Source organism: Manis javanica, chromosome 14 (genome assembly GCF_040802235.1).
Source record: "Manis javanica isolate MJ-LG chromosome 14, MJ_LKY, whole genome shotgun sequence".
Taxonomy (NCBI): Eukaryota; Metazoa; Chordata; class Mammalia; order Pholidota; family Manidae; genus Manis; species Manis javanica.
In genome coordinates, this window is record NC_133169.1 from 80,653,217 (window position 1) to 80,666,321 (window position 13,105).

Consider the following 13,105-nt stretch of genomic DNA (forward strand, 5'->3'; position numbering starts at 1 on the left):
TGGGGAACTGTTGCCATCTAAACAATGTTAAGCCTTCCAATCCATGAATGTAGGATGTTTTTCCATTTATTTCCATCTTTCATTTAACAGCGTTTTGTAGTTCTTGACAAATCAACAACTCCAGAGACCAAGAGATCTCTGAAATAAAAGGATTAATCGAACCTTTACAGATGCAGCCTAGATAAGGACTGAGTCCTGGCCCAGGAAGTCTCTGCTCCCCAGCAGCAAGCCCAGTCAACAGAAGCAACTTGTCACCAGCCTTAGGAAACAGGAGACAATTATGAGGGGTCTCTTGGAAAGCAAGTTCTCTGAGTTTATTTGGGAGAAGGAATGTGGGCTAATGCGGAGTGGGGAAAGTCCGGGCTGGTTAGTCCACAGAGAAGGCTGGTGGACTGGTTGATGGTGGTCAGACAGTGTGCTTCGGGGGACCTTCTAGAGGATTGCTGAAATCATTTCATCCGGGAATGTGGACTTCCTGATCAGCTACAGCCTGAGGCTATTGACTGATGACCATCCACTGTCTCTCCCTAATTCTCTGCCCCTAGGTCACTTAATTTAGGACACTTCAGAATTTTTCCTTATTCTCAAGTTTAAGTTTTGCACTTTTATTAAATTTATTTCCATGTATTTTGTTTTTGATGCTATTGTGAATGGAATGTCTTAATTTCATCTTCTGTTGACTTGCACACACACTTCTGACCTGCACGTACTGACATAAATGCTCTGTTATCTGCTCATGATTTTTTCCTTTCAGAAATGTTTCTCAGAAAAATAAGACAGAAGTTTTAGGTGGCCCAGTTTTCAAATAACTTTGCCATCTTGTGTAACTCATTAGTCTTTTGTAAAGGAGGCTGCAACTCTGAGGTGATGGTGTTCCAACGGTTTATGTCCTGTCTGTCATTCTTAGGAGTAAAAAATGGGAAGGAAAGGGCATGAATAGTAGTGGAAATATACATTCAAACTTATTTGATGGCACATCTCTCTAAAATATGGCTGTTTTCAAATGGGCCACATGAGAGATACGTCAACTTAAATGATTTTTTTCCTGAAATGAGAATTTATTTTTCTTTTTTTCATGGCCTAGTTTTGTGACTGAACATGGAATCCACCTGCAAGATGAAGGTTTCAAAAGGAAGGAAAAAAGGTGTAGTTTCTGATGAAACTATGGGTCAGTGCCAAAATTAGCTGAAAAATAGTTTGTTGATAGGTGAGCTCTAAAATGGACTTAACTTAGAAAACTTTTGCGTGATGCTTTGATGCCACACCTGAGTAATGATACCTTCAACGATAAGCTTGACATTTTTTTCTTATTTTTTTAGGCTTTCATTGTAAATTAGTTTCTTTTCATTCATAGGACAGTGTTTAATATTTAGAGCTGATATATCTGCTAAATTTAAACTTTAAAGATTCTCTTCTGCACAATTGAGGAGGATATATTAGTCTCCCAACTGCTTCCTGCATGTGAAACCTGTTTTCTTCAGTTACTCTTATAAAACCTGCCACTTTAGAAACTAAATGAGAAAGGACACCAGAGATTTAAACCTGGAAATTCAAGGATGAGGTTACATTTGCCTTAAATAGATGCATTCAGCTTTGGTATTTAGTCCAGATGAGATATGAGTTCACCTAATTGATGAGCACCTCAGTAGCCAGGGAACAATGGGCAGGTCAGGAGCTGGGTTTACCTTCAGCTCTGAGTTTCTGGCTCTGTTATCGGTTTAAATCAACTCCTCTGTTATGGGGAATACTTTGTGTTTTACTAATCAGCTTCAAGGTCAGCAGCCACTCGATTTAGAGCTCAGTTGAGACAGTCTGTGGGAAAAATAAAGTTGCTCTTTCATGTGATAAAAAGCTTTTGTGGTTATATGTGTGATAAAAGAAAAATAGCCAGAAGAATTGGTTTATATCAAAATTTTAAGTGCTCAATTTTATTTTATTTTTTTTCTCTCTTTTTTTAAATTCACGTATCATTGATATGCAATCTTATGCTCAGGTTTCACATGAGAACATTGTGGTTACTACATTCCCCCCTATTCTGAAGTTCCCACCACATACCCCATTGCAGTCACTGTCCATCAGTGTAGTAAGATGCTATGGAGTCACTACTTGTCTTCTCTGTGCTATACTGCCTTCCCTGTGTCCCCCCTATATTATGTGCACTAATAATAATGTCCCCTTTTCCCCCTTATCCCTCCCTTCCCACCCATCTTCCCCAGTCCCTTTCCCTTTGGTAACTGTTAGTCCATTCTTGGGTTCTGTGTTTCTGCTGCTGTTTTGTTCCTTCAGTTTTTGCTTTGTTGTTATACTCCACAAATGATTGAAATCATTTGATACTTGTCTTTCTCTGTCTGGCTTATTTCCTGAGCATAATACCCTCTAGCTCCATCCATGTTGTTGCAAATGGTAGGATCTGTTTTCTTCTTATGGCTGAATAATATTCCATTGCATATATGTACCACATCTTCTTTATCCATTCTTCTGCTTATGGACACTTAGGTTGCTTCCATATCTTGGCTATTGTAAATAGTGCTGCGATAAACATAGGGGTGCATATGTCTTTATTATTCCAACTTTTTTTATTAAGGTATTACTGATATACACTTATGAAGGTTTCACATGAAAAACAATGTGGTTACTATATTCACCCATATTAACGAGTTCCCCCGATACCCCATTGCAGTCACTGTCCATCAGTGTAGTAAGATGCCACAGAGTCACTACTTGTCTTCTCTGTACTACACTGTCTTCTCCATGATCCCCTACACAATGTGTGTACTAACCATAATACCCCTCAATCTCCATATCCCTCCCTCCCCACCCACCCTCCCCCACCCCTCCCCTTTGGTAGCTGCTAGTCCCTTCTTGCAGTTTGTATGCTGCTGTTTTGTTCCTTCAGTTTTGCTTCATTGTTATACTCCACAAATGAGGAAAATCATTTGGTATTTCTCTTTCTCTGCCTGGCTTATTTCATTGAACATTATACTGTCTAACTCCATCCATGTTGTTGCAAATGGTAGGATTTCTTTCTTTCTTATGGCTGAATACTATTCTACTGTGTATATGTACCACATCTTCTTTATCCATTTATCTATTGATGGACACTTAGGTTGCTTCCATAGCTTGGGTATTGCAAATAGTGTTCCAATAAACATAGGAGTGAATATGTCTTTTTGAATCTGAGAACTTGTATTCTTTGGGTAAATTCCTAGGAGTGGAATTCCCAAGTCAAATGGTATTCCTATTTTTAGTTTTTTGAGGAACCTCCATATTGCTTTCCACAATGGTTGAACTAGCTTACATTCCCACCAGCAGTGTAGGATTCCCCTTTCTCTGCATACTCGCCAGCATTCATTGTTCTTAGTCTTTTCGATGCTGGCCATCCTTATTGGTGTGAGGTGATACCTCGTTGTGGTTTTAATTTGCATTTCCCTGATCATTAGTGATGTGGAGCATCTTTTCATGTGTCTGTTGGCCATCTGAATTTCTTCTTTGGAGAACTAACTCTTCATATACTCTGCTCATTTGTTAATCAGATTATTTGCTTTTTGAGTGTTGAGACATGTAAGTTCTTTATATATTTTGGATGTGTCCGCCCTTGTCGGATATGTCATTTACAAATATATTCTCCCATACTATAGGGTGCCTTTTTGTTCTGTTGATGGTGCCCTTTGTCATACAGAAACTTTTTAGTTTGATGTAGTCCCATGAGTTCATTTTTGCTTTTGTTTCCCTTGCTTGAGGAGATGCATTCAGGAGGAAGTTGCTCCGCATCCTTGCCAGCATTTGTTGTTCTTTGTCTTTTTGATGCTGGCCATCCTAACTGGTGTGAGGTGATATCTCACTGTGGTTTTAATTTGCATTTTAGTTTGCATTATATTCAGAAGATTTTTGCCTATGTTTTCTTCTAAGAGTTTTATGCTTTCATGACTTACATGCAGGTCTTTGATCCATTTTGAGTTTATTTTTGTGTATGGGGTTAGACAATAAACCAGTTTCATTCTCTTGCATGTAGCTATCCACTTTTTTCAACACCAGTGGTTGAAGAGGCTGTCGTTTCCCCATTGTATGTCCATGGCTCCTTTATCATATATTAATTGATCATATATGCTTGGGTTTATATCTGGGCTCTCTAGTCTGTTCCATTGGTGTATGGGTCTGTTCTTGTGCCAGTACCAAATTGTCTTTATTACTGTGGCTTTGTAGTAGAGCTTGAAGTCTGGGAGTATAACCGCCCAGCTTTATTCTTTCTTCTCAGGATTGTTTTGGTTATTCGGGGTCTTTTGTGGTTCCATATGAATTTTAGAACTATTTGCTCTAGTTCTTTGAAGAATGCTGTTGGTATTTTGATAGGGATTGCATTGAATCTGTAGATTGCTTTAGGCAGGATGGCCATTTTGACAATATTAATTCTTCCTATCCATGAGCACAGGATGTATTTCCATTTATTGGAATCTTTAATTTCACTTGTGAGTGTCTTGTAGTTTTCAGGGTATAGGTCTTTCACTTCCTTGGTTAGGTTTATTCCTAGGTATTTTATTCTCTTTGGTGCAATTGTGAATGGAATTGTTTTCCTGATTTCTCTTTCAGCTAGCTCATCATTGGGGTATAGGAATGCAACAGATTTCTGTGTATTACCTTTGTATGCAGCAACTTTGCTGAATTCAGATATTCTAGTAGTTTTGGAGTGGATTCTTTAGGATTTTTTTATGTACAATATCATGTCATCTGCAACTTCTTCTTGACCAATCTGGATGCCTTTTATTTCTTTATGCTGTCTGATTGCCATTGCTAGGACCTCCAGAGCTATATTGAATAAAGGTGGGGAGATTGGGCATCCTTGTCTTCTTCCCAATCTTAAAGGAAAGGTTTTCAGCTTCTCGCTGTTAAGTATAATGTTGGCTGTGAGTTTTTCATGTATGGCCTTTATTATGTTGAGGTGCTTGCCCTCTATACCATTTTGTTGAGAGTTTTTATCATGAATGGATGTTGAGTTTTGTCAAGTGCTTTTTTGGCATCTATGAAGATGATCATGTGGTTTTTGTCCTTCTTTTTGTTGATGTGGTGGATGATGTTGATGGATTTTCAAATGTTGTTCCATCCTTGCATCCCTGGAATAAATCCTACCTGATCATGATGGATGATCTTTTTGATGTATTTTCGAATTCAGTTTGCTAATACTTTGTTGAGTATTTTTGCATCTATGTTCATCAGGGATATTGGTCTGTAATTTTCTTTTTTCATGGGGTCTTTGCCTGGTTTTGGTATTAGAGTGATGCTGACTTCATATAATGAGTTTGGGAGTATTCCCTCCTCTTCTATTTTTTGGAAAACTTTAAGGAGAATGGGTATTAGGTCTCCTCTATATGTCTGATAAAATTCAGTGGTGAATCCATCTGGCCTGGGGGTTTTGTGCTTGGGAAGTTTTTTGATTACCACTTCAATTTCATTGCTGGTAATTGGTTGTTTAGATTTTCTGTTTCTTCCTTGGTCATCCTTGGAAGGTTGTATTTTTCTAGAAAGTTGTCCATTTCTTCTAGGTTTTCCAGCTTGTTATCATATAGATTCCCATAGTATTCTCTAATAATTCTTTGTATTTCTGTGGGGTCCGTCGTAATTTTTTCCTTTTTCACCTCTGATTCTGTTGGTGTGTGTAGATTCCCTTTTTCTGTTAATAAATCTGGCTAGAGGGTTATCTATTTTGTTTATTTTCTCAAAGAACCAGCTCTTGATTTCACTGACTTTTTTCTATTGTTTTATTTCTTCTCAATTTTATTTATTTCTTCTCTGATCTTTATTATGTCCCTCCTTCTGCTGACTTTGGGTCTCATTTGTTCTTCTTTTTCCAGTTTCAATAATTGTGACTTTGGACAATTCATTTGGGATTGTTCTTTCTTCTTTAAATAGACCTGGGTTGCTATATACTTTCCTCTTAGAACTGCCTTTGCTGTGCCTCACAGAAGTTGGGGCTTTGTGCAGTTGTTGTCATTTGTCTCCATATATTGCTTGATCTCTATTTTAATTTGGTCATTGATTATTTAGGAGCATGTTGTTAAGTCTCTGTGTGTTTGTGAGCCTTTTTATTTTATTTGTACAATTTATTTCTAGTTTCATACCTTTTTGGTCTGAGAAACTGGTTGGTACAATTTCAATCTTTTTGAATTTACCGAAGCTCTTTTTGTAGCCTAGTATGTGGTCTATTCTGGAGAATGTTCCATGTGTACTTGAGAAGAATGTGTATCCTGTTGCTTTTGGATGTAGAGTTCTATAGAATTCTGTTAGGTCCATCTGTCCTAGAGTGTTGTTTAGTGCCTCTGTGTCCTTACTTATTTTCTGTCTGGTGGATCTGTCCTTTGGAGTGAGTGTTGTGTTGAAGTCTCCTGAAATGAATGCATTGCATTCTATTTCCTCCTTTAATTCTGTTAATATTTCTTTCACATATGTCAGTGCTCCTGTATTTGGTGCATATATATTCATAATGGTTATATCCTCTTGTTGGACTGAGCCCTTTATTATTATGTAATGTCCTTCTTTATCTCTTGATACTTTCTTTGTTTTGAAGTCTATTTTGTCTGATACAAGTACTGCAACACCTGCTTTTTTTTCCCTATTGTTTGCAAGAAATATCTTTCTCCATCCTTTGACTTTTAGTTTGTGCATGTCTTTGGGTTTGAGATGAGTCTCTTGTAAGCAGCATATAGATGGATCTTGATTTTTATCCATTCTATTACTCTGTGTCTTTGATTGGTCCATTCATTCCATTTACATTTAGGGTGATTATTGAAAGATATGTACTTACTGCCGTTGCAGGCTTTAGATTCATGGTTACCAAGGGTTCAAGGGTAGCTTCTTTATTATCTAACCATCTAACTTAACTCACTTATTAATCTATTATGCACAGAGTCTGACAATTCTTTATTTCTCTCCCTTCTTATTCCTCCTCCTCCATTCTTTATATGTTAGCTGTTTTATTCTGTATTCTTTTGTGTTTCCTTTGACTACTTTTGTGAATAGTTGATTTTATTTTTTTGCCTTTAGTTAGTATTTGATTGGTCTTCTTTCTTTGGTGTGATTTTATTTTCTCTGGTGACATCTATTTAGCCTTAGGAGTGCTTCCATCTAGAGCAGTCCCTTTAAAATATCCTCTGGAGGTGGTTTGTGGGAGGAAAATTCCCTCAACTTTTGCTTGTCTGGAAATTGTTTAATCCCTCTTTCATATTTAAATGATAATCGTGCTGGATATAGTATTCTTGGTTCAAGGTCCTTCTGTTTCATTACATTAAATATATCATATCATTCTCTTCTGGCCTGTAAGGTTTCTGTTGAGAAGTCTGATGATAGCCTGATGGCTCTTCCTTTGTAGGTGACCTTTTTTCTCTCTCTGGCTGCCTTTCATACTCTGTCTATGTCTTTCGTCTTTGCCATTTTAATTATTATATGTCTTGTTGTTGTCCTCCTTAGGTCCCTTGTGTTGGGAGATCTGTGGGCTTCCTTTGTCTGAGAGACTGTTTCCTTCCCCAGTTGGGAAAGTTCTCAGCAATTATTTCTTCAAAGATATCTTCTATACCTTTTTCTCTCTCTTCTTCTGGTAACCCTATAATGTGGATATTGTTCCTTTTGGATTGGTCACATAGTTCTCTTAATAGTGTTTCATTCCTGGAGATCTTTTTATCTCTCTCTGTGTCAGCTTCTATGTGTTCCTGTTCTCTGGTTTCTATTCCATCAATGGCCTCTTGCATCTTATCTATTCTGCTTATAAATGCTTCCAGAGATTGTTTCACTTCTGTTATCTCCCTCTGGACATCATCCCTTAGCTCTTGTATATTTCTCTGCAGCTCCGTCAGCATGTTTATGATTTTTATTTTGAATTCTTTTTCAGGAAGACTGGTTATGTCTATCTCCTTCTCAGGTGTTGTCTCTGTGATTTTTTTCTGTCTCAAATTCTGCCTTTTCATGACGATAGAGATAGATTGCGGAGCTGAGGTGAGCGATGGGTGGGAGAATGTCCCTTCTTGTTGGTTTGTGGCCTTCCTCTCCTTGGATAACAGCGACCTCTAGCACCTTGTGCTGGGCAGCTGCGCACAGACAGGGCCTCTGATTCTTGCCCGTCCATTATGGAGTTTAGCTCTTATAGACTGGATAATCCTTTCTCTTTTTGCTGTGGGCGTGGCCTGCCTCGGGCTGCTGCTCCGTTATGGCGGAGCCGCATCCGAGGGGAAACGGCCGGGAGGCTGTTTATCTCCATGAGGGGCCTCCGAGCCGCCCTGCTGCATAGGGGGTTAGGGTTTCCAGCTGCTGGGCTAAGTGTCCCAGGATGCTTCCGTCCAGCTGTGGGGTCCCTGTCCCTTTAAGACTTCCAAAAAGCACCCTTTTTTCTTTGTCCGTGAGGCACTGGCTGCAGCGACCTGCTCACAGGTTTTACTGTCATGTTTCCCTAGTTTCCAGCACCCCAGGCACGCACTGTGTCTGTGCTCTGGTGCGATGGCTGGGGCTGGGTGTTCAGCAGTCCTGGGCTCCCTCCTCCTCCTGCTACGACTCCTCTCCTCCCACCAGGAGCTGGGGGGAGGGGCGCTCGGGTCCCACCGGGCTGCGGCTTGTATCTTACACTCTTCATGAGGTGCTGGGTTCTCGCAGGTGTGGATGTGGTCTGGCTGTTGTCCTGTGTCTTCTGGTCTCTCTTTTAGGAAGAATTGTATTTGTTGTATTTTCAAAAATATATGTGGTTTTGGGAGGAGATTTCCGCTGCTCTACTCACACCACCATCTTGGCTCTGCCCTTATTGTTGTATTTTAAAAAATAGATATGGTTTTGGGAGGAGAGTTCTTCTGCCCTACTCACGCCACCATCTTCCCAGAATCCAAATTTTGGCAATTTTGAGCCAACCTTTCTTCAAATACCTTTTCTGTTCCAATATCTCTCTCTACATATGAGACACCATTTATATTTATGTTGCATTTTATCACTAAATTTTTTCTCCCAGAAGTTTGAGCCTTTGTCTATGTATGATTTTTTTTTCTGTTCTTTGTAGACTGGATAATCGTTCCTCTTCTTTTGTTTTCAAGCTATGTTTAATGAATTCATTGACCTTTTTATGTCCATCTGTTCTTTTTTATGACCATATATTTATTTAAGTCTCTGAGTATATATGACTGCATATTCATGTTATCTACTTATTCCAACATCTAGGTCTCCTTGTGGTCACTTTTTGTTGCCTTTCTTTGAGGAGTGTTGAGTTTTATGTTTGCAGGCATTGATTTACTGGTGAATAACCTTGATCTTTTTGAGGCTCTTTAAGAACTTTGTTAGGGTGAGTTTTTATTTGCCATTCTAGGACTAGTAAGGGACTTTCTGGGTGTTAGCTGAGTATCAAGAGTGTTCAGCAAAGACATTTCATTCTTGCTGGATTTCCATGTCTCTTAGCATTGCACAGATGTTGAAATCTCCATTTAGCCCACAACTCCCACTAGCTGTTCTCTTCCATGCCTCACAGAGTCTTAATCACAATACCTACAACTTAGTGTTTGATCAACAGAGTAAGGGTATCTCCATGTCGATTTCTGGGGCTCTTTTCTATTCAGCTCCCTCCTGACTGGTATCCTAATGCACAACCTCCAGCCGTTTTAGTAGGCCTTATCTCCAAACTGTATTTCCCCAATTTAGCAAGACTGCTGTGCTCTGCTTGTCCACTGCTTTCCTGTGTTGAGGAAAGTGCCTCCAGGAGGAAAGCTAGGGCTGTTGTGGGACTTCATGTATTCCCAGACTTTCAAGGATTGCCCCTTGGTCCAGTGTGTACAAATAGTAGCCTCAAAAAAGGAAACTATAAAACAGTAGTTTAGTATTTTATTTTTGATGGGTTAGGCTGATACTAGTCACATCTCCACATCTAGGACCAATGTAAAATTATATTTTCAGTATATTTTTAGTAATCCCATATAGACTACAAAGCTTTGGGAAACACTAAGTAACTGTTTCTTGTAATCCACGCTCCTCCCCTTAATTTCCTCTGTATGTTCTACAGATAGGAAACAAAACAATAATTTGATAATGAGAAAAGCATCTAACAGCATTTCATGTGCTATTTGCATAAGACATAAGGCCTTTCCAAGTTGAGCATGAATGACTTACATTTGGGCTCTGGATAAATTCTCTCTCTATTAAAACTAAATGTATCAGTATGTAATTTGGTATATTAAATTATGTTAAGAGCATAAGTATATGAATGTATTTAGAAGGACTAATTTTTCTGAGCCTGATCAATAAATCTTTCATTTATAACAAACAAAGGTGATAAAGTAGGGCAGACAGAAAAGGAATAAAGGAATGAATACATATGTAAATATGTGTACATACGTACCTGAGGAGTGTTGACTGTTTCAATGTTTCCAATTGTATAAACACTAATATAGATTTCTGACTCTGCTTATCAAATTTAACTATGCCCATGTCCTTGACCTCCCCCCAGGGAAGTGCTTTTAATTTTTGCATTATAACTTCATTCCACATCTCAAGTACACAATCACTTATTTGAAATTTTGAACTCTAAATTTTGTTGCAGAAACATATACCTTATACTGCTGTATATATTAATTTACAACTTATAACACAGTTGATGTTTAGGGCAGATGCTATTACTTTAAAAGCCTGCTCTTCTCCTTTATTTGTATCTACTCTATAACATCTAGGAATTTTTCCTCCTTTTTCAACAACTTTTAATAGTTACTTTTCACCTGGAAATTATGTTTATGACCTAAATCCCATTAGGAAGTTATGGTGCTAAATTTTAGCAGACATATTGGTTTTCTTTTCATTATTTTCCCAGTTTTGGAAATTCTACTTTTTGGCAACAATGGTAGTTCAGAACCATTACTGTGAGGAAATATTTTATGAATTCTGTGCTAAATTCCTCCTGAGACATTTTAAGTACATGCACATATAATCTCAAATCTCATTATTGTGAATGTTATTCAGCTTATTTAAGTACTGAACAAAATGATCTTAAACTGAACACTGTCTTCATCCTTTCTAAAAGAGATACTAACAAGCATTAAAAGAACTCTGAAGAGACACATTTTGACTAATCCAGTACAATCTATCACACTTAGAAATCCTTGCAACCAGGAAGCTCAGATTCCACAGATGGACTGCTTCCTTTTGAATCCTGGCTCCATGACTTACCTGCTGTCACTACTAGTCAAGCCACTTAACCTCTCTGCACCTCATTTTCTGTATACTTAAGATGAGGACAATCATTCACCTATCTTCTCAGGGCATTCTGAGAATGAAATATGGTGATAAAAGTAACAAGTTTGGAAAAATGCCTGTAACTCACAAACATCATAATTTAAAATTATTAGCAAGCATGGAAAATTTATGTGCAAACTTCAATAACGTTATCATTTATGGACATACCCTGAATATATTAGGGTTTTTTATATCTTCAGGTAGTCTGAGGCACATGTCTAGCTCTCCTAAGTAGTTTCTGATGTACTAAACACTAAGCTGAGTACTTTCTATGTTATGTAATTCTTATGATGCTATATATTATTAATTTTTTTCAGAAAAAGAACCACAATTCAAGGAATTTTAACATGTGTTCAGTTTCTTCTGGTAATGATGAAATAGTACTTTCTACCAGTACTTCACAACTGGGGCCATTTTGCCCCCCTCGGAATATTTGGCAATATCTGGGGACATTTTTGGTTGTCACACTGGGGAAGTGATACTGGCATCAATGGATAAAGATCAGGCAAGGTGCCACACATCCTACAGTGCATAAGACAGTCCCCCCAAACAGAATTATTTGACCCAAAATGTCAACAATGATGACGTTGAGAACCTGTCTTAGACTAGACCTCCCAGTGAGAAAAAACTGTACAAACATTTTAAAACTGAATTTGAAAAAAACAAAAAGTTATCTAGGCAGTAAGGGTTTGTCAGATCAGTCTCTTGAAAAGGAAAAGAAAGTAGATCGCCTAGCATCGGGAGTCTATCATTAACTTTAAAGCTAGGATTAGCCGACTATATAGCCCATAGGCCAAATGCAGCTGCTGCCAGGATTTCATGGCCCACATGCACCCTCGGGCAGACTGGCATCATGAGCTGTGGAGACCAAGCTGGGACAACCACTGCCACCTCTTCTCCCCTCCACTCTCAGCCCTGCCTCCCCAAATGATGGCGATGGGTTCCAGCTGCCCATGGCTCACGTGGATCTGCGCCCAGCAGTTAAGGACTCGGTTCTTGGCAACAGCCGGTCACCTAGAATCTCAGTCTGGGAATCGGTAGCTCAATGAGTTGGCTCCACTCTGGCCAGCTACTCAGGTGGAGATGGCTGGGCTCTCAAAGGGGAAAAAAGGGTACACAGGAATCATAATTTCAATGACACAGAGCGTAAAATGGACTGTAGGGCCCCTTCTCCCTGTTCTTCCTGCCTGCCTGACCCACCAGGCTTCTCTGCTAGAGCCGGTCACTCTTCATCTGGAGAATGTCTCTTCCATACAGCAACTGGGTGCAAGTGCGCTGACCTTCCCTTGAACACAGATCAGGACAGGTTAGGGATTTCACCTTGTCGGCCAAGTCTAAAATGTTTACTGTCTGGCTCTTTATGGACAAAGTTTGCTGATTCCTGCTTTAAAGGCAATAAATGGCCTGTTCTGTAATTATCAGTAGATGAGAGGCCTGGATGACCGGAGCTTTAGCAGCCCCAGGGAGGTTACAAGACAAAAATTTGAAGTTAGACAGATGCAAGGAAAATTTCTGCTGGTCCGTGCCACAGCTTCCTGAGGGAAATTCCACAAGGCTCTCCCTGAAGATTAAGCACAATCATAAATTATACCAGTGGAGTCCGAAACTGAAGCCCCAGTGCGAATATAATTCTTGATTGGTGTAATGTTACCTGTCTGTATCTTGCATAGCAGAAAACAATGTAAATTTCTGGAGGCAAGCACATCTTTCAGTGCCTCAGAAATGACCCTATAAAATTTATAGGCACTATCCTTTTTTTTTTTTTTTGAGAGGGCATCTCTCATATTTATTGATCAAATGGTTGTTAACAACAATAAAATTCAGTATAGGGGGGTCAACGCTCAATGTACAATCATTAATCCATCTC